Source organism: Thunnus thynnus, chromosome 20 (assembly GCF_963924715.1).
Source record: "Thunnus thynnus chromosome 20, fThuThy2.1, whole genome shotgun sequence".
In the NCBI taxonomy this organism is placed as follows: Eukaryota; Metazoa; Chordata; class Actinopteri; order Scombriformes; family Scombridae; genus Thunnus; species Thunnus thynnus.
The window spans coordinates 11,261,486-11,283,748 of record NC_089536.1 but is presented as its reverse complement, the minus strand read 5'-3'; the positions used below and the strand labels follow the sequence as shown (position 1 = coordinate 11,283,748).

The following is a 22,263-nucleotide window of genomic DNA, read 5'->3' as shown; positions in this document are numbered from 1 at the left end:
TCAGTGCAACCCCACAGTAGAAGTATGACTGGCCTAAGGCAGGTTTCAGCTGCAAAATGATCGTGGAGGTCCTTCTTCTTTCCCTGTCCAAACAGCATTTTCCAAACTTTAGGTATTTTTTCAAACATTAATATAAACATGTCACATTAACTTGAGACATTACTTATTCACAAAATGTAGATGTGTAAATATTGGAAGCTGTAGATCCATCTGAGAGATGAACTAAACACTCCTTATACATAATAGTCCATGTAAGTGCATCACTGTAGATTACTCTAACAAGCATCCAGAGAAGGAGAACCCACAAAGCTATAACCAGAACTGAACTAAATGACTGGACTAGAATAACAAATACATAAATACATAATATTAAAAGCAAATAGAAACAAACAAAATGTGTCAGAAAGTGTCTGTGTCACTGAGGCATAAACAAGACACGTGGTGCAACAGCAAAAAGATACATATAGGACACATGTTGGATTTTGTGTAAAAATATTCCCCTCTTATTCTCCTAAATTATCGCCATCAATAATGATTGTGAGGATGTGATTGGCTATGACAGACAGGTGTGGGATGCCAGATGTCCCGCCTACGAAGCACCTGATTGGCTAACGGTCTGTCTGTATTTTGATGGCAGTCACAAAACAGTAGCTTCAAAATGTTAGCTTAAGTTGGACGAAAACAACCGTTTACACAGAAAAGGCATAAAAAACACCAACTTTATAACTACCACAAAAATATGGAGTGAGTATAATTTTTTTTAGCTAATGTTAACTATGCTTACGTTACCCCCAAAACGTTAGCGTTAGCTATAATGTTAAGCCAACATAACTGCAAAACGTTAGCTCTAGCATTAACTTAATCTGGTTTTGCAGCGTCAGCAGGTGGATGAATGTGATGCTAACAGGATTAGGCAAGATGTGAGGACATTTCCGTTAATATATAATGATGTCAGACTTTGCAATTCAAAACTAGGCTGAGTAATCTAAAATGTCTATCTGTTTAGGTTATGGCAAGCTTCCCTTTTGACACCTGCAAAGACAAATCCATGCACACCGCAGGGACTGGTAGAAATGAATGACCTCTGTCTGGTCAGTGCAACCCCACAACAGAAGTGTAAGTACAGGGAGGTTTAAGCCGCTCTGCAAAATGATCATGGAGGATCTTTCCCTGTCCTAACGACATTTTCCAAGCTTCACGTGTGTAGATGATTTATAGTGTTTGTGCATTCACTCTTTCATTTTTATTACAGTACACAAAAGGCAGCAACACATTAGAAACATGAAATTTTTCTCATATGACAACATTTTTGATGTTGATATGATGCAAAGATAATAATCACTCTCTCAATCTGAAGAACAATAGAAACCCTGTACAGTGTAATGTAATCTGGTACAGCAGCCCTGCTATAAATCCTACCTTTGTGAAGCTAAAAATACTCAATTTTTGTGGAGACAGAGTTGCTGATTCAACTTTGTAGTCATTTTGAATACCTACACTCAGGTTCATGTTACCTGGTTTGTCAATATTTTCACTGCATGAGCCGAAATTCACAAACGTCAATATAAACATGTCTCAACATTAATTTGAGACATTATTTATTCATCCTCAAAATGTAGGTGTGTAAATATAGGAAGTTGTGGCTCCACCCGAGAGATGAACCAAACATTCCTTATAAATAATGTCTGAATGGCTAAGAAGCAATAAATGTATTGTATCCATTCATTAATCCAACACGTTGATTATTTTTCGTCTGCAGATTTTCCATGAAACCTTTCACCTTACACGTTATTAATTTTCCATCAAATTTGTAAAGTTTGGATGCATGTAATTAAAAAGTCAGGCAATGTAAATGAAACGTTTCAGTAAGTTTTCGTGACAGTGATATATACTACATAGATCATCTTCACTTATTTTGACTTGCTAATTAATCAACATTATTTATTCAGGGGAAAAAAGCAAACTTTGTAATTAGCAAATGGCTTTATCTATTGCAGCAGACTCAGCAAGAATTAGGAACTTTGAATTTGATCAGGAAGTCTAAAGAACTCATTAGCATTATGATTCAGTAAATGTTACATGAACTCAGGCAAAAACAGTGCTGATTGCTTGACATGTGGATGAGTAAATTAGTAAATTAACAGACAAATTAATCTCTGGGAAATAATTCTATAATATGGTGTGAATAAATGAGAGAAATGTTTACATTCTGTCATTTCTGATACACTAGTAGACTCACCGTATGCTGCTAGACAGAGTTGTGTGTTTTGTTGACATTATATTTAATGATTAACGATTAAATTTTATTCACAGTCATTGGTTACTTTCTATTTCACAATTTTACCAACCACTGTTCATGTAGCCACAATAAATATTATTTAAGCCTTTTCCTAGCAAAAATACATTTCCTTTGTGGATGAGGCTTAAAAGATGGAAACATAGTCTTGTTTTCAAGCTGGAATGGAGCTTTGTAGCAGGCAGTGAGTGAGCACATTAATCTAATGCATCAGCAGGTCCACATTTGTTTTAATGCAAACTGAAGAGAAGAAACGCACTGCATCTCAAGGGAGAAGAAGCTTAAAATTTCAGTCTAATGATAATAGATGATAATGTTAATGAGTTGTCCAAACATAACAAATGGAATGAATTACTGCCTTAGAACCAAGTCTGTTTCATTAAAATACAATAAAAAGGAAAGATTAGTTTTATATGGGAAATAACTTGCCTCTTTTGCGTTATTGATGAGACTAAGGGGAACATATCAAGGTTGGCTTGAGCCTCTGGTCAGTATTGATAAAATATTTCTACTGTATGGTGTAGCCATTTTTCTTGGATGCACATGTGACATTAAGCTAAATCAAATTATTATCTTTACTCTACTTTAGACCCTTCAGTAGGCAACATGAGTCAACACTGGTCAAAGTATTAAGCTGAGTTTCAATGACAGTTGTCTCTTTTTGGGAGGAAAGATGATCTAAAGTGAAAACCAATGCCCATTTGAACGGATAAGGGGACTGAAATACTGTAGATCATTTCTTGGCCAAAACCATACACTTCAATCCGTCTTGATGATCTTATTCCCCAAGTAATGTTCTTCCACCTTAATCAATTTTGTGGCGGGCCTGTGTTCATAGTAGTCAGGAACACTGGGATTATGTGCTGAGCCTACTCTCTCTCTGAGACGACCTTGTCTGTGTAACAGTACTGTTAGCCCTCGGCCTCGGGCAGTCAAACACGCACTCAATCACCCCTGTAACCCTTGCAGTCAACAGCAGACTGTCGCAGCCCGTTGCTACAATCTCAATTTGTATTTCGTCTCAGACTGTGATGACTTGACAGAGAAAAATAAGAGGATTTGTCTTGATCTTCAACTCTCCCTTGAGGAAGTAAGTCTTCACCTTGAAGTTTAGCAACTGCATGGCAGGCCACTCGCAGCGACACACGTCCCCCAGTTTGTTTTATTTTACAGACATAATTCATTGATATCAGATGACTATAATTATTCACTATCATCTACGTCTCATGCATTCTGCTTTGTTTTTTAAAGGGTGAGACATTCGTACAACAGTATTTGCTGTATTTAACAGGGTAAACTGAAAGTGTTCATACTAATTTTAAAGTCGATATGAAATGAAAAATGCTTTTTTAACCCTTTTAGATCACATCCGTCATATTGTTGACCTATTTAACAATATATGCCAAAAAAATCAGTTTCTTTGTATTCTTATATCAAAATCCAATCAAGTTTTCTTCCTGTAAAACAAAATTCATTATGACACACCCACTTTTAAACGTTCAAATCAAAATCCTCCCAATGTTATGTCCTGCCTGTCTATCCTGTTTCACTTGGAAATACGTCATGATATAGAAGTTAGATACTCTCGAAATGCTGTTTGATCCGGACTTGTTATTAGGATTGTAACTATCCTAAGTATTTTGCCCTCCATGCAGTACACATTGCAGTATATCCGATTGTATACTCATTAATAGTATCTGTGATGGTTGATGCATGTCCTCACGCAGTCTGGCATCTGTTCACCTGTTTAGGGTTTAGTGAAGGACATTGTTTTTTGTCTGGAGCTTAAAAATAGTATTCACATAATCAAAAATTCCTACTTATATAGCAAAACACAAATAAAAACTGTACAACACGAAATAGGCCTAAAACATTCAAATTAGGGCTGCAACTAACAATAATGTTTGTTATCAATTAATTTTCTTGATTAATCTTCCATCCGTCTATGAAATGTCGAAAAATGGTGAAATGGCCATTACAATTTCCCAGAGGCCAAGATGACATATTCACTTAACTTGTTTAGTTGAGCCAATCCTCACCTTTAAGGAAGCTGGAACAAGGGAATGTTTGACATTTTTGCATGAAAAATGACCGAAACGCTTATTTGATTAACAAAATATTTGCCAAAGTATTTTCTGTCCATCCACTAATTAATTCACCTCTAATTTAGATATGTTAAAATAAACTGAATCTCTGTTTTGTTTTGTTTTTTAGTTTAGTCGAATTGGTGTTCACTTTACAAGTGGACTGCACTTAGTTTGGTTTACAGTGTACCAAAATCATAGCAGTAGAGCTAAATGGTCGAGCAGTTCCCTGCCAAGCTTGGATCAGTAAACACTGCAAGCCTCTAACGGTGATGCACTGTAATGGCTCAGTCTTGAGCCTGGCCAGAACATCGCATGAGGTGCTAAACAGCGACTGGCTGTAAATATAAGTGGTGAACACTGCCAGTTGCACTCTTGCGGCTGAAATGAGCCTGATGATGGGAGCTTGAGAAAGAAAGGGGATATCAGTGGTCACTAAATCATTCTGTAATCAGCTCTCTATGCAGGATCATCCATGCATGTTCAACGCCCCATTCTGGAAGGCTCCAGCAACAGAACGCTCCAGCTGACCCCATCTGTACCCCATCTCGTTTTGCATTATCCCTAACCCATAAAAGTCCCATGCAGCACAAAAGAGTTAATGATTCCCTTTGTTTTGTTGCGGGGAACAGAACCAAAGCAAATGACAACAACAAATCCATCAAACTTAGCAGCAGTGAGCACATCAGCAGTTTTTGCCAGCCCACCAGAGGCCTAAAATGCACATATTGCATGCTGGCCCCCCAAGCAGCAGGCGGCCCTGGGACTCGCCAGCCCCTCGGTGGCCAGAAAGGACTTGATAAATGACTGGAGCAAACTTCTCTGTCACCAGTGAGGGAGGAGTCCCCCACAGTAAGCTACATCATCCTAACAGCATTATTCTTTTCATGCCTGTTGTCGATACAGCGTCCTGTGATTGGCGTCACGCTTTGCACAGGTTAATTGGAATCCTGAACTGGAAAACAGCGGGGGAAAAGTGCAAATATTGTCGCCCGGAGAATTACCATAAGAAGACCATGAATATGTGTGTCGATTCCAATTGATGGCATAGACATGTAATGTTAACAATGTTGAAGTACAGTTTTTTCAAATGGTTAATAATGACTCCCAACAAACATTTTACCAAAACCAAGTGGCATTTCCTCATATTTTAATAACTGAACTAAAGAGCTCTTATTGTGACAAGATAGAAGAATTACAAAAAACATCACTGAGCTCCTAGAGATGCTACATTCTGAGTTTTTTTTAGGGGTTTATAGAGATAAAAGGTCTTGTTTAATAGGAAAGCAACATTTATTATAGTATAGTACTATAGGGGATGTTGTGGAGCTCACTTTCCATGATGCAGTGTACTATTCAGGTCCATTACTGGATTGGAAAAAGGTAACTTAATCACTGCATGTCTCCGGCCACATAAAAAGCATATACTCAGACCAGAGGGCACCCATATGTTCAGTGACCTACGGCATAAACACAAGAACAACACCTTGATAAATTAGCTTAACCTGATGGCGAACCACTGTGAGATCACCTTTATATGCGGTTTGTAACTTTAATCAGGATGTAAATGAGGGTAAAAGCTAATGCACTTTGAAAACGTAAAAGTGAAGCATGTTTTCAAGGTGATCTCTGTCTTCAGGACTTCAGCCACATGTCAACATGTGGGGCAAATGCAGAGCCATTACACTGGAATGGACAGCCTTCCTCATCAGGGCAAATAGAAGACAATGTCAAATGGCCTTATTGATAAGTTAATGAGGCACAAAACACTTCCTAGAAGACCCATCCACCACCCACCCCACAACCATCTCCTCAAATCATTGATTTACACATTATTCACATTGCAGTGTTTACATTGCAGAAATAGACTAGGTAATTAAACGTTGCGTCCTCGTGAACAAGCAACTTAACCATTTCCTTTACTCTTGATCCACAATTATCCAACGTTGGGCTTGCTGACATACAGTTATGTTTGCTGTATTTTGTCGTTTGATTTTGTCGACATACGAGCAGCAAGGAAATCCCTAATGAGACCCGAAATACTTGTTTCATGTTTGAGCAGTAATGGAAATTACTTTTCTTTTGGAACAGGCGCACAAGAATCACAGAGACAGCAGATCAAGAGTAAAATGAAGTATGCAAATGTAATCATATTTATCAGAGAATGCTTATGGCAGAAAGCTATTAATTTCTCCTCTGCTTCTTGACACTTTAACATATGCATCACCTGCTTCTCGCAAATGATTATTTTTGTGTTTTCCATCTCTGTTGACGGAGCATTATTTTCTTTTCCATTGCGTCTTGTTATTTTTCTAAACTTTCTCTGTCTGAAGAGTGTAATGGCCTCTGATTGAAATTTCATTCAGAAAAACTAAGTGAAATACATGTTGTGTATTTAATGGAAAAAATAATTGCACGTCAGATGAAACAAAGCATGACGCATAGTAACCAGGAAGAGTGACTGAAAACACAAGTCAGCAAAGAGGTCAGGCTGTTCACGCTCTCATTTGCTGCAATTACTCGCTACACCCATTCATTTACTGATTCCATCACTCTCTCACCTGACTGATCTATTGCTCACTTGCACACTCACTCTCTGATTTAGCTTTTCAAAAGACAATTTGACAATTATCGCCAAAAAACAGTTGAATGACATCTATGGTGATTCACATATTAACATATGGCTTTTACAGTGTATCACAGTAAATGGCAATGGTATGTCTATTAGCATTCATCTGATAATTTAGCCGCACGCTACCTACAGTATATAGTACTTATATTTGTATAAATAATATACTTTATATATTTATGTACTTATATATATATATATATATATATATACATACATGATACAGTGACTTCACTTTAACTAACTAACCAATGGATGCGGACTTATTTAGTTGTCATTTAGTTAAGTTGCTCTTATGCTCTTAAACAGCCAAACTCAACATCTTGCAACATGTGACTTGACCTTGTTTCCCAAACTTTGTTTGCACAAACTACACTTTCTTTAAACTATTACAAAACACAATGATCTTGGCACAACAGTTCTCTCAACCAAACAACAGCAACTATTAGTTGTTGAAAATGTCAATTACATAATATTTAAATTTATATAGCATAAAATATCTCAGAGCTGTTGCGTACAGTATAAGCTCTGCCAGTTTGCCACTAAATATGTTTATGTTCCCGTATTTGTGACTAGTTATTAAAAAAAGCTAACTAAATGTAGTGACCAGGGCTCCATGTTACTGTGCTTATTTCACCAAATAGTATTCTGTTATACATACAGTAAATGTACCCGATCCCTTACAAAACATAACCATGGTAAAACTTTTAAAAATGTCATGGTAATTTGGTCAAAGCTATGATGATACAGTTCCATGATACAGGATAAAACATCACGTCACTCGTCAGGACACATAATCACACAATCATTTGTGTAGGAAGTTATTCTATTATTACATTTTTTCGGAGACTATCATGCCTGTACTTTCAAAAAACCCTACTAACAAGCAGGGTTATTTTTATTTATTGTCATGTAGGTGACCTCTGCAGAACTGTGAAACCCAAACACATATACACAGAGCTCTTTTGCTCTCTTGAGAAGCACAGTCGCTGCATTTGGATGAATAAAAAAGCAACATTTCCTGTAAAGACTGTCTGCGAGACTGCTGTACAGGAGTGCTATTTCAATTCATCCCTGGAGCAGCCCTCAGGAATTGAGCCCATATTGAGCTCACTCCTGGGCTATGAGAGTGGTCAGGAAGATTGATTCCAGGGCTAGATCACCGCTCACTGAAGACTGAAGTGCATTTTGGTTTGAGCTTGTGCATCACATGACCTTGTCGGTTTCATAAGTAAACAAAACTATAAATATTATACCAAAAAAAAAAAGAAAATATATGAAGAAGGATGAATTTCAGTTGTCATTATAGTCATAATAGAGCAGCAGGCCATCCTCTTATATCTTTACTATGTATAGTGTAATGACCTGTGGGTTATTGGGTGATCATTACATCTGCCAAAGAGCTGCTAACCTTTTGAGTATCACTTGTAATTAGCGGGGAGAAGACATGCAAAAAATACCAGATGGTAACATTATTTGATAGTCTCCCAAAATGACGTCCACGGTCTTTTAATTCTTGTGTGATAGTTTTAATTAAAATGGCTTGTCAAAACGACAATTTACACTAAATTGATGCTATGTATGATGCTATTAATACAATGTCACTGACATTTCTATTAATTACCCCAACTAGTTGATATCACACACATCTTCATTATCGACATAAAGATTAAGATTGCCTTAACTGCTAGAAGAACGGAGAGCCTAACTGATGTGTTCATCTAATATCCATTCAATATGAATATTAGCTCATTTTCAGGCTGACTCCAATCATAAATGATCTACCTTGACTGTCAAATCTGATGTTTGTTTTTTCTTTTTTTTTTTGCTTCTCTTGCTCCGTGACCTGAAATGTGACACAAACAACGACAGGCTTGACAGGGAAAATTGTGGACAAAACAAGCCTCTATTTGGCTAACCAACCAGCAAATATGTCTGATGATGCAGTTTATTCACTTCACGCCAGGGCATGTTGTACAAAGATCCGGCTGAGAAAATTATTGGGATCTACTATTGGAAATTCCTCATATATTGTCAGCATTACAGTAGCAGTATACAGAATAATTTACCATCATGCTAACTATACTGAGGGACGAATGCATGGAAAAAAATACTATAGCAGTACCATTTAGCTGTTATTTTAGAACTGTGATGCTCGAAGGACACTATAACTAGGATTACTAATCCTGAATTGCCTTAAATATGACATACATGACAATCTTTATAAAAAACATATTTGAAGGGTCTATAACACAATATCTATAACCTACAAAAGCCCAAAAACCCTGAATATATTTTTGACATACTTTGTAAGCAGAGATAAGTCATGGCTGAACATATTCAACTGGAAAGGCTGTTGATCAAAAACTATATTTTAAAAAATGTTTTGTTAGTTAGGTTGCAGTGTGTTGTGTGATGCCCAGGCTGCGGTAAGTGAACAGTTCAGTCAGGTCTGTCTGGTTCATCTGTTTTTCCCTGTGACAGGGTAGTCATCTTCATTCCCTTTGTCCTTACTTTGGAGCAAGAGGTAATATATAAAGGGCTCACATGAGGTGTCTCCCTCACCTCTCCACTTGTCCTCCTGGACTGAATAATGTCTGAAGCTTCAGTCTTGGCTTGATATGATGAGTTATATCCTGATTTCAGAGGAGTGGACATTTCATTTTTTTTGTAATGTAGACGTTTTATGATGCGGTCACGTATGATTCCATCCCATTGGCTTTGAGGTTTTTATCATTGCGTAATAACTGTGTCCTGCTCACATTGTTAGCTCCAAAAACCTCATAGGTGTATATACACTATATTCTGTCCCACTTTTGTTTTTTAATTTAGTGTTTGTTTGGTAGACAGCGCTAAAATGGCCGTGCATTGTGAAGTGTTGGGGCTTCTGAATAACTGATGGCTACTCTCACAAAATAAATAAAAGTAAGACAGTTTAAAATGATGGGTTATTCATAAATTGAGGAGTTCATGTTACATTTTAGAATATTGTATATATATTTTCAATTTAAACAACACGTTCAAATATCAGTTGATGTGTGAAAGCATTTACCAGCAGTCGATTTGCTCAGTATCTATATTTCCTTAACATAATTAGGCAAACCACATGCTTTATTTGGTAGTGTATGTATATTAATTGTCCATAGTTTATGATTGTTTGTCCACATTGTTATCCTTTGTTTTATGGTACCCACCACAGAGAGCTCAAAGTCAAACTCAATATGATGAGGTATTAGCCTCCGCTACCATTTCACTCAGACATGTCAAGGTCAGGTCACTGTGGGATTGTCTCCAACCCCCAGCGGCCGCAGCCACACATCTTCCTTCTGTAGGGGACGCACATTATTTGTGTTCACCTCATCACTGCTCAGATGGGCTGTGCAGAGATAATAATAGCCCCTTTAACCTTCTAAACGATTACAATTGTAAGAAAACAACTGCTTTTGTTGCCAGTGTCACCGCTTGGATTTTGATATCTAGCTTAGATGTTCATTTTAGTCTGTCACAAGTGGCAGCAGTTTGTTGTACTGTTTACATCATAGATATGTGAACAACATGGGTATTAATACAAACATGGACCATGTTTTTATAGGGGCCCCAATGATGAACCTACCCACCTGCCTGATGAACTTGTACTTCAGAGCAATGAGACCTCCAGTTTTCTGCCATGGTGTTTACTCTGAGGCTGCCAAAGGAGGAAAGAGAGGGGATCCATTTGTCCCAAGGTGAGACACACTCTCCAACACCCCGATGTTAAATAAACACTCCCAGACCTCTGGCCAGCTCACTCCAGCTACTAGAATACCATTGGTGTGTCTAGATGATGGAGGGCTATTGTTATCTATCGCCTCTGCACTCTGCTGAGAGGCCAAGAAGAAGGTTGGCCACACCGGCGTGTTTCATATAGATTCGCCCACTCACATTAAGCTATATTTGTTGGCCCTAAATAAAAATAGAAAAGTAGATTTGCCAACACTTTCTTAGAATAACATCTGATTGAAGAGGGAAAGAGGGAGAGAGGGAAAAAAAATTAGAGCGCAGCTCAGCGTGTGTTTCATCACCTGCAAAGCCAATGAGGGGGAGCGTCTCCACGTCAACAACTGTAAAGCGTATCCCAGCTTCTGCTGCTGCTGCCATCTCCGCTGCACGCTACACTAACCAAGAATGTGTATTTCTGCAGATGATTAAATCAATACCATTTTGACAAGACTTGTTGGAACATGCCTCTTTATTTTACGCAATTCCTTCCCTTTCGTCAGGGAGCATTTATCAACCTGCCGGGGCGCTGTCACCTAATGGAGATTGTTCTTTAGTCTGCACTTGATAGAAGGGAACGATTATGATGCATGTCGATAGTTTACAGAGATATTGACACAGGAACAAAGAGCAGACCCTTTCGGCTGATAGCCTTTTCCCTCACACTGCCTCAAAGTGTGGTGATCCTGCTTCAAATGTGACTTTCTCCCTTGATGTACCTCTCCCATGATATTTCCTTTGTTTTAGTGGTCAATTAAGGTCTTGAGGCCCCATAATGCTGCAGCTGGTGACAGGAATTTAGTGTTCCCTTGTATTTACTTAACGACACAAGCCAGGCACTCCTTCCTCTGTCATTTCTTTTGGCCTCAGCTCTTCCCCCAAACCGAAGAACCGTCACCTTTAAAAAAACGCCTTCACACGTACAGTAGTCTTTGGTTTGGCACACAAGGAGTTAATGATAAAACCAGCCCAGGGTGTGACAACAGGCCCTGAATATAATAAGCTTGAAGGAGACAGGAATGAGAAAAGGTGGGATGCATATAAAAAGAGGGAGGAGAGTGGGAAAACAAATGATGAGCTCTACCTATAAATTCTTCATCTGCATTGGCTGATTGGAATGGCTTGGCTGTGCGCTCAGCTGTGACTTAACAACTAATCCGGTTTGTAAGTTATTATTTATCTTCAGGAAAGTTTGTCAAACTTGGGCTTTGATTTTCTACCCTGATTTCCCTCTTGTGGCTCGCTCTCACACATGCTCCCCACATAATTTATGACTGCCTCTGGTCTTGATGACAGATTATTAAAAGTAGAATTAGTTTTTTGCGCAGGATTTCTCCACTGGGAATTGGGAAGGCAGTGCTCTCCGCAGAAGGTCTCTTACGAGGTCTCCATTACTAATAGAAGTTTTTTTCTCTGATGGGGGGCAAGGAGACTAATGATTTGAATTTACTGTGGCAGCCGTCACGTGGTCTGGAAGGCATCAGTCGAACAGACAAGAGGTTAACTTCCTCCCTGTGGAGAGGTTTATTGGATTGTTTAGCAGCAGAAGGATAATGTTTTTGTCATAGACTGCTGCGGCAAAACAGCGGTGTGGCAGAGGGAAGGGGAGAAGAGAAATGAAGGGAGAAAGGACACAGACAGAAGGGGTCCAGGGATGGATAGAGGGGCAGAGAGGAGAAGGGGATGAAAGAGAGAAAACAGCATGATCGGAGCACAGTGAGGAAGGCGAAAGCAAGTTATTTCTAATATAGGTGGACAGATAAAGCAAGGCGATAGTGTACCATTCCTCTACAGCTCTTACATGTGCGCAAGAAGAAACACACTCCCATTCAGTGGTGTGCACAAAAACATAAGTACACACACATTCAGTCTCACTCACACACAGACAAAAAGAGAGATGTTAGTTCCTTTCACCTGATGGCCGTTTGGAGCTTGTACTCCCAGCATGCCTCGGCAGTATGGGTACCAGAGGGGAGTCACAGCGCAGCTGAGAGCCTCGGCTTAATCTTATGCATCATTAAGCACTCAGCGGCAAGCCAGCGCTGTTCATATACATCATCCACGCTTAATAAACATAATGATGACATAAGATGTAATTCTAGATGAATTTTCATTTTATAGGGAAATGGAGAATTCCTGTAGAAAGGAAAGAAAAAAAAGTAAATTATCTGGGAAGTACAAAATAAATTATGTTTTTTTTCCCACTTAGATGAATGTAGGTGTTTGGTGCATCTGAATTGGGGATAGTGTGTTAGGCTGCATGGGGATGTGGTGTTGATGGTGGCGATGAGGCTTTGGTTATGACAGTGGTGGTGATGGTGTGGCAGGTGTGGTTGGATGAGAGGCGGGGTTGTGGCGGAGTGCGGGGGGGGGGTATGGAGAAAAATGGGGGTGGCTATTGTGAAACGTTTGCAATTTTTAATTCCTAATCGCAGGGCATGATGGACAGGCTGAGACACCCCAGAGTGGAGCTCATCCATCATGGGAGGAGGAAACCAGCGAGAGAGAGAGAGAGAGAGAGAGAGAGAGAGTGAGAGAGAGAGAGAGAGAGAGAGAGAGAGAGAGGGGAGATGGGAGATGTAAAATTTCAGATGGAGTTACCTTACAGGGGGGAAGAGGGAAAATAGATTCCCGATAAAAGCGAAGGATGTGGGAGTGAAAGGGCAGCGGGTACTGTGGGAGGGCATCACGGGCCTGACATTGCTTCATGTCTCCCTGCTGGGACTGTGGGATAGCTTGGCCTGGAAATGAGTTTCACTTTCAGGGACTGCACAGACATTGAATCATCCTGAGAGGTATCTTCGCTGCACTTGTCTTCAGCAGATATCAGACGTGAAGTGGTGGTGACCTGGCAGTGGTAAAGTGAATACCAATGGGATATAATCAACCAAGGATACTCAACAAGAGGGGATATACACTGTTAATGCAAAAGTCTCCAGGATCCTCCACCATATATACTTTATTTAATCTCTGTTTGCTTTTGCTTTTTGAAGCTGGATGCCATCATTTGTAAATCAACAAAAAAAAATAACAAAAGTAAATCCTTGAGCATAAGCTGAGATCGCTTTCACATTGTTTGACATGACAATTTTATCTACTAAATGAGTCTTGTCATTACCGTCTGATTGTTGTCTTTTTTGTCAGAGCAGATTTTTGCACACTGTTTGTGTGTCCTGATAGCAGAGAGCACCCTGAGAGTATGTGAACTGTACATCAAACATGATAATGTCTTATTATGTCTGAGAATTAATTAGCTTCAGTGTTTTGAGGTCCTGGTTGCCTGCCTTTTTTTGAGGCGTAATGTGAGTTTCAGACCTCAGCAAGTTTGGAGCCAGTGGGCCATATGAGCCAGTATACCAGTGGGTGAGCCAAGTCTCTCAATGCAGGGATCATTACCACCTCTCTTTCTCTCTGTCTCTCTTATTCCCTCACTCTATTTGCTTTCTCCTCTGCTTTTTATGTTCTTTCTTTCCTTCTTAAATGTATATAAAGCCTATCTTTTTAATTTTTTTAATATTTTTTTACAGACATTTTTAATCCAGTTTGCCCAAATATGCCTCACAATGTGGAAATTAAATAAAATACACAGTTTATTGGACATATAATCTAGTAGCCACAAGTCACTAGTATGGTTGAGTCTACTGTGATGTTGGTAATTAGTTACCCATAATCCTCCTCACCCGCCTTTCTTAAAAAAAAAAAAAAAGAAAAAAAGAACAGTAATAGGCAGAGAACAGTGACAGTATCAGAGAAATGGGCTTTTAACTAACATGCAAAGTGATGAATGGATTGACCACCATGTAGACTAATGGAGCCATGGAACTAATTAGGCCAAGCAGAGCAGAGCTGTGCTTAAATGTAAATGGATTGAGCTGGATGAAACGTAGGAACAGCTGAGAGAATGATGAGGTCCTTCACATGGGGTCAATCAATGGCTAAGCAAACACAATATATGGGCCTCTGTGAGGTCGTAGCCGAGGGGTATTTTATCTGTTTGCATTCAGGTGTTGTTGCATGTATGCTGTGCGGCTGTATTTACACTCGGTTGTCTCCAACATAGGTCCTGTGTGTCACTGATACATATGGCCGACTGCATGACTTTGCAGAAAAGCTGTAATAAATCTCTAATCATTCCTGTCCCTATTGCCCAGCTCTCAGACCCTGCAGCTTGGCACCTACCACATGTTTGCTGGCGTGCCCTCTGACTTTGCGGTCCGTGTAGACCACTTCTGTTGGCCGCGCCTCAAATCTGCTGCCTTCACCTCAAGAATAGCCGCAAAGATAATTAATGCGCTCTGCTACAACACCTAAGCCGGGGATCTGCTCCTCACATTGAGCTGTGTTTCCTGCACTCATTCATTCTTTATGGCCATGCTGTGACCTTGTAAACATCTGTGGAGAGAAGTAAGTGACAGCAGTGTACAGACTTGGCACATGTATCTCTCTCTGTGTTTGTCTTTGCCTGCTATGCTTCCTAGTGTGTCTTGTACAGCATTTAATTTGTGAAAAGAGCTTACTAGCTAGAAGACTACAGGGTGAGAGGAGCAATAATATACACTGTGAAGCCTACCGTTGCTGGGAAGCAGTTCCTGTCCTCTGTTTGGCTCTGTAGGCGCTGCACATCCCAGAATTAATGTGTGCAGAAATGCAAATAACCCACCCCAGTAAAAGTTGACATTGCCTCCTCTGATAAATTTTTCTGCTGAGGTAAGAGACAATTTAATGCAGAATTAGAAGTCACTCTCCGCCACCATTTACATCCTTAATTAGCTGTAATTTCTGTGCACCCATTAGAGAGAGAGAGGGAGAGAGAGAGAGAGAGAGAGAGGACACAATAGAGAAAGAGGTTAAGATGAAAGCAGTGTTGTTCTCCTCTGGTGTCAGGCTGGTGTGTGTCTGTTTCAGTGTGTGTGTGTGTGTTAGAGTTTGTGTATCGTCCTCCCAAGCTAGGTTGCCTTTGGTGATTGATACACGTCTTGCTCAGTCACCAGCCATTGGCACTGGGGTGGATGTAAACACTGATTAGAGGGAGGAAATGAGGCCCTCACTTTGTCCTCTGTGTCAGGGAGCACTGCGGTGGCTGTCTCTGTTTGTCTAGTTCTTTCCACCTGAGCACGTTTCAGAGGACACCGTTAGCTACGCTTTATAGCCATTATTTAGATAGCGACAAAACGGGATGCTCCTTTTGCTCTTTGACTGACATGCCCAACCATGTGCTCAGCAATTCAACTCCCTGCAATGGACAAAGTGCCTACAAGTTTGTGAGCGCACAAAAATGATGATGTGTCAGTTCTTATGAAGGAGAGGTTAATGTTGATTTGATAAGAATACACAAACAACAAGCAGTAATTTTACTTTCTGTCAGTTTAACGTAGAAGGCAAAGTTTCCTAAGTGTTTTACTGCTGTTACACCACTCTGTCTTTTGCTATGTGTGGTATTTGCAATTTATTAAATTCACAATTTACTTACTGTTGTTTATATCTGAGTAAAAACCAGACAGTATGTTGATTCTTGATATTGTTTTTCCAATATCCTAAAATGCGTATAGTGTTCTGTGTGTTTGTGTCACTGGTTATATTTCGGGATATTTATCATACTGTTTACCTGTAATGTTAGAATACATACAAATCATGAAACCAGATACTTTCCCCTTATGAAATTACGACAAACCATTCAATTTGGACAACAAATCGGCTTCAGCTACTTTGGTGGCGCCTTATCAGGAAAAGAACAGCACAGAAAGAGTGCTGCACCGAAAACATTTTTCTTTCTTTGCCAAGAAAAATGAACTGTCAACATTTAATGATAGATATTTGCATTGTGATACAAATCGTGTCCTTGGTCTAAACATAAGATATAGATCCATTTATAATGAATTCAGATAAAGTGTCCTTTTTGCATTCTCGCTCTAATGGATTTGTAGAGCCAGCATCAGTGACCCTGGTGCAATCGACAAAAACCTGTGCCGGTGGATGATCAAGACAGACATCTATCATTTTCTCTCACACCTTCTAAGACGTGTGGCTGATACGTAGGTGCAACTATATTTTCTCCAACTAAATGTATGTATGTGTAACTTCTGTAAGCTGGCTGACTTTTTTTCATGGTGTTGTGAGAATGTGTGGAAGAAAGGGGGCAAAAAGACATTAGATTTTTTTTCCATCATTAAGCTGTGTCTGGGAGATGATGTGCTAGCCGTATGTGGTCCAGGGGAAGTATTTATAGCCCTGCTGGAATCTTGCTGTGCTGCGTTGATAGCAGAGATAATGGGAGAGAATGGGACGCAGCGAACTGTTCTAATGACACCAACAAGACAAGAGAACAGCGAGGATAAATAAATGTTAGCCATTTTCTCTCGCACATCATTTGCATTTTTTCTTGTTAAGGTCACTTATAGACTCAGACAATAACAATGAGGGGAAAAAAGCACTCGCCGAATATAAAATCAGAAATAACAAAAAAAGGACTATTTAGTATGCAAGTAATTGATTTTATTTTCTAATGTGTGGCATTCAGTTAAAGATAGTGCCGGTTTTTAATTTTTAGCCGCTTTAATTCCTGTGTAGCTGCTTGACTGGGTTTCCTTGTGAAATAGGGGGAATACAAACAAGATTTCACTTCATTACACAGGAACAAACTGTACAGAAATTGCACTTACTTATGGAAATGACTGTTAAACATGCACAGCATTACGTGCTCTGCCTGTGCTGAAATGCTGGAAACATTAAACAATGAGCATATGAGTACAGACAGTGAGCCAGTAAGGAGGACCAATTACCAAGGACTGAGTTTGAGGAGCACTGTTCCTAGGGATGATCAAAAGGGACAACTGATTAAAGAAATACATTGACCTTAAAATGGGCCTAATTTAATCAGCCACTTTTTCTGATGGCAGAAACACACCCTTAATGATAAACTGACTTTCCTTCTTTTCAAAGGCTCGTACCAACCAACTCAAACATTAGTCAAACTGCTGATGGATCTAGCTGAGTGGCTGGGCTTGTATAGAAAGGAACTTAATTGTTTAATATCATACTTTCATCTGACAACTACAGAGTAGTTGCAGTAACTTTTGGAAAGAGTGGGTCATTAGTGTAACCTCTGGGTCCTGTTTTGCTGCCGGACGCTAATGAGAGACAAACAGCACGGTCAGCAGTAGGCATAAGTGCTAGGGTTTATGGGCAGTGTTGTGTCCCAGGTTAACACTGATGCCACCATTTAGAGCTCTGTGTTTTAGCACCCGCCTGCTAATTGAGATGACAAAGGCCATAACAATGACATTGTTGGCCAAACGGCCCTCTCTAGACCTGCGTCTGGCTCCAGTCAAGGACGTCCAGGAGGCTGTAAGTGCAACCTTGGAATTTAAGATGGTGCCTGAGACCTTATGTGTATCTCGAAAACAATTAGCAAGGCTCAGGTGGGCCAGCGCACATTCTCAGACCCTTTTAAGTGCCAGAACTGCGTCACTTATTTTGTTTGTTTTACTTAAAGTCACATAAACCACATCCTCCACTCACAACAATAGCACATAAATTGCTCTGGAAAAGCATCTGGAATGGATAATGTGTTGTTGTTTTCAAAAATCAAGTTAGATTACCTTATTTGTCATTTATTCTTCTCATTAAACACACAGAGGCATCCTTGTAAATAGACTGCTGCTGTAATATGAAACAACATCAATTGACACCCCATAAAACATATATAACGTGTTAACAAGAGATATAAACACAGCCAGCTGTTGAATTATCTTCGACTATCCTAAAACTGTGTTTGTGATCAATTAAGGCTCAGTCTCACAATTTCACATTAAAAACAGGATGTCTTCTGTTACCAATCTAATAATAGTAATGCATATGGCGAGTGTTTTGATTAACATAATGGAAAAATAGCCCACATAATTTATCTTCTAAGTCCGAGGGAGAGAGAGCCAGATTGGAGCCTGAGGACTCAATCCACCTCAACATATGCTGCCATTGTAAGTCTCTGAATGTGGAGTATCTCGAGCCTCGTTCCCATGATATTTATTGAAAAACATTTGACTTTATGAGCTGCATACTTAATGAATGCCTATCGATGCCGCGGCTCTGTAGATGAGGCTATAATTCTACATATAAGTATCACGACTGCACGTTGGACTGTAATGTTGTTTCTAATTGTGATCTATTTTAATTTCTCTTTGTCAAGCGTGGACTGAGGCTGGGTTAAAATGCTGGGCTGTAAGACTGTTAATTTGCAACCTGCTTTAGAAAGTTGTATTAGTGTAGATGTTAAAATTGACGTGTCATTTTTTTTTTGCTGCTTCGTTTTAGCCAAGTCCTATCCAGATTTTATTTATGTGCAGTGAAAAAATATCCCACAAATCCTTATCTTTATGGTTGACAGCTGGTCATCTTTATAACATATTCTACTCCGAAACAAGCTATTTAGATTTAGCTTCTTAATATCAGTCAGCTTTGTCAATCCACCTGGCACCTGACATAAACAGAAACTGCCTCTGCTGGTTATGAATACATTTTTACATACAGCTCCAGCCCGATATGTGCTGTGACCAAACAAAAACACAGATCAAATCCTTTGTTGCTACACCTTGCTGTAAGGGAGATGTTGATGTCATGTCCAGCTCCAGTTTTATACCCAGCAAAAGACAAACATAATTCAAATGCATTGTCTGGCTTATCGTATCTTGTAAGATGGAAAACAAAACCTTGGAACTAAATCTCATTCATATATTTTGCTGAAACCAGATCTGCAGTTGCTACTTAACGCTAGTCCATTGGTTTTGTCTGAGTGATTCACCTATCGGAGGAAAGTTAGATGTATTCCACTGATTGTCTAGCTGCAAGGAAAAATCCATCTCAGAGCATCCTGCGGCTGCTGGGCCTTTATTGACATATCAGATGGGACATTGGAGGAGAAATTGGCCTCATTTGTTTCTCATGTCACCTTAATGGCAGATCTCTTTCAAGGGGCAAAGAATTGACAGGCCCCTGGTCTCAGTGAGCAAACAGCCAAACCTAGTGTATTGGTTTCCTCTTGCAAACACTCTGCCTAATGTGGCTGGCTGGATCAGCCTCCAAAGTTGAAAAGATCCCCCAGAAAATATTAATCAAGTCCTCTGACTGATTGTCTTTGCGTGATAAATTATCTGGAAAGGGACAGTGTTGCTATAGCCCAGGGACATTTATCACACACATAGGCTGACTTGGGATTCCAGGAGAGAAACGACTGTGTTGACAGAGTGAAAGGGTCAATTAGACATTTTCAGTGGGGATGTACTGTACACAGCATCTCAAAAGCAGTGATAAGCCTTTTTAGATTATATTCTGTTGAAGCTAGCAATGAATAACTTGATGTTTTACCCTAAGGTTTCTTATGTGGCCCAGCCAGCTTCAAGTATGACAGCTATCGCTTCTACAGTTAGTTATCCACCACCCATCATTTCTGTCGATACTTTTACCAATCATTTCCCTTTTCAGCAGTGTTAGAGTCTTGTTTCCCGGCTTGATTGAAGTTTCTGTACATCACTTGGAAGTGAACAGGTGTCAACCTAGCACAGGCACCTCGCAGATGGCAGCATAATTAGCATTGATTCTGGCAGGCTTTCACAGGCCAGGGTCTAGATGGCCGTGACGACCAACTAACCTCCCCACCTCTTGATGGGCTACCTCTGGGACAGATCGAAGCTCATTTTACTCCTAGAGTGGTGCACACTAAAGGACTCCTTGGTAACACACACCATCTGAGGCACGCAAATCCTGCTGTATAGCTGCTGAGAGAAAACAACTGACAGTGTAAAAATGCTCTTTAGTTGACTAAAATAAACTACAATTTGAGCTTTAGCTTATCTGAAATGATTTAAACAAAATTATTTGTTGTCTGCAATTCCACAATTTCTTAATTAGGGCTGCAACTAATCGTAAATTATCAAATAATCTACAGATTATTTTCATAATAAATTGATTAATTGCATGGAAAATTGTGAAAAATGCTCATCACATTTTCCCAAAGCCCAAGTTGATATCTTCACAGTGCTTGTTTTGTCCAACCAACAGTTCAAAACCCAAAGATGTTTGATTTGTTTTCATGGCATTTGTGCTTAAAAATTGCTTATGCCATTAGTTAAGCTATTATATGGTTGCCAATCATTTTTTCTGACAATCAAATAATAAAAAATCTATCTATCTATCTATCTATCTATCTATCTATCTATCTATCTATCTATCTATCTATCTATCTATCTATCTATCTATCTATCTATCTATCTATCATTTTGTTGAGGAACTCAGATGTAGTAAGAGTGAATGTCAGTGGCCTTCTCAAAAAATTTAAGCAATGTGGTAACTAATTGCATAAATATTGTATCATACAATGCTGGTTTTCAATTGATACAATGATAGACATGAAAAATGCGGCAGTGTCCTTCAAAAGCAGACAGCAGGATAATTCTGTAAGTGTGTCACCGTTCATGCCTCAGTACGTCTCCTCTGCTTGGTATTTGTATATTGCAGATTGTATGCTGGAATAGGCCAGCCACTGCACTTCCTGCACTTTGAAATGGATCTCATCTAATCTTATTTCACCGTGTCAAATGGCAGCATGACATGCTGTTTTACTCCGTAACATTTGGTTGTAGTGAACCAGCTGACTGCATCTGATGCGAGGAGTCCCCTTGTTATTATCAACCACTTGTAACGGTGTGTCTGTGGGGTTGTTGTCAGAGTCGGTGGGTCATGCAGACATGTTGGTCACTAATACAATACAGAGAAAATTGCCTCTGCGGCAGACATTTGTCGTTTGTTTTCCTTCTTGTATTTCAGGGTGTTCAATCCATTACAGAAACATTTTCTGAATCGCTAGACAAATTTACACAAAGACCTTTTAATAACACCCATTGTAGCTTGAATATGGAATCATAGCAATCTAAATGTATTTACAACCGAATGACGAACGCACAACAGAAAAACACATCAGTGACTCATAATTGTCTGTAGAAATAATATAAGTGATGATCTGCAAAGCATGTTTCCCCTTTCACCTCAGTCTTTCTCCTCTTCCTGATAACCCTGAATACTGTTAGCAGTTAGACCCGTACAATGAGAACCACCTATGCTGTATACTGCACTGGTCAGGTGTCAGGATTCATTATATTTAGCTGAGATTTGCATAATGCAAGAGGCATCAAATTAAATTTGCATAATTCCTTTGATTACACTTGTTATTAAATGTGAGTGACATTGATTTACAGAATGGCCTGATATAAGGTTAATGGCTGATGTCACCTTCTTGCACCTCTGTCTTTTCTCAATTATCATGACGCTTTGTGCAGAGTGTCATTTATGTTTCTATATGCTTAAGTAACATGGCCTTATACTGTATGCATCTCTGCCTTAACCTCTATACATTACACCGCCTCTGTGCTTGAACTACCTTCTTATACCAGGTTTCTGTAATTATGTAAGGCAGAAAGTAATTTAAATAGGATGAACAGCCATAACAT

The 22,263-nt window shown here is 39.4% G+C and overlaps 1 protein-coding gene across 4 annotated transcripts in view; it reads left to right on the top strand.

The window, feature by feature from the left end:
* Positions 1-475: 475 nt before the first annotated feature.
* Positions 476-22,263, top strand: part of LOC137172648 (cadherin-related family member 1) — a 104,956-nt gene continuing 83,168 nt past the window's right edge. For 2 of the 4 annotated variants that reach the window (XM_067577170.1, XM_067577173.1), the window contains exons 1-4: positions 476-744; positions 876-920; positions 1,007-1,116; positions 10,602-10,734. The gene's annotated coding sequence lies outside the window, so the exon portion shown is untranslated. The remainder of the gene's footprint in view (positions 745-875; positions 921-1,006; positions 1,117-10,601; positions 10,735-22,263) is intronic. The other 2 variants (XM_067577171.1, XM_067577172.1) reach the window with 2 other exon arrangements.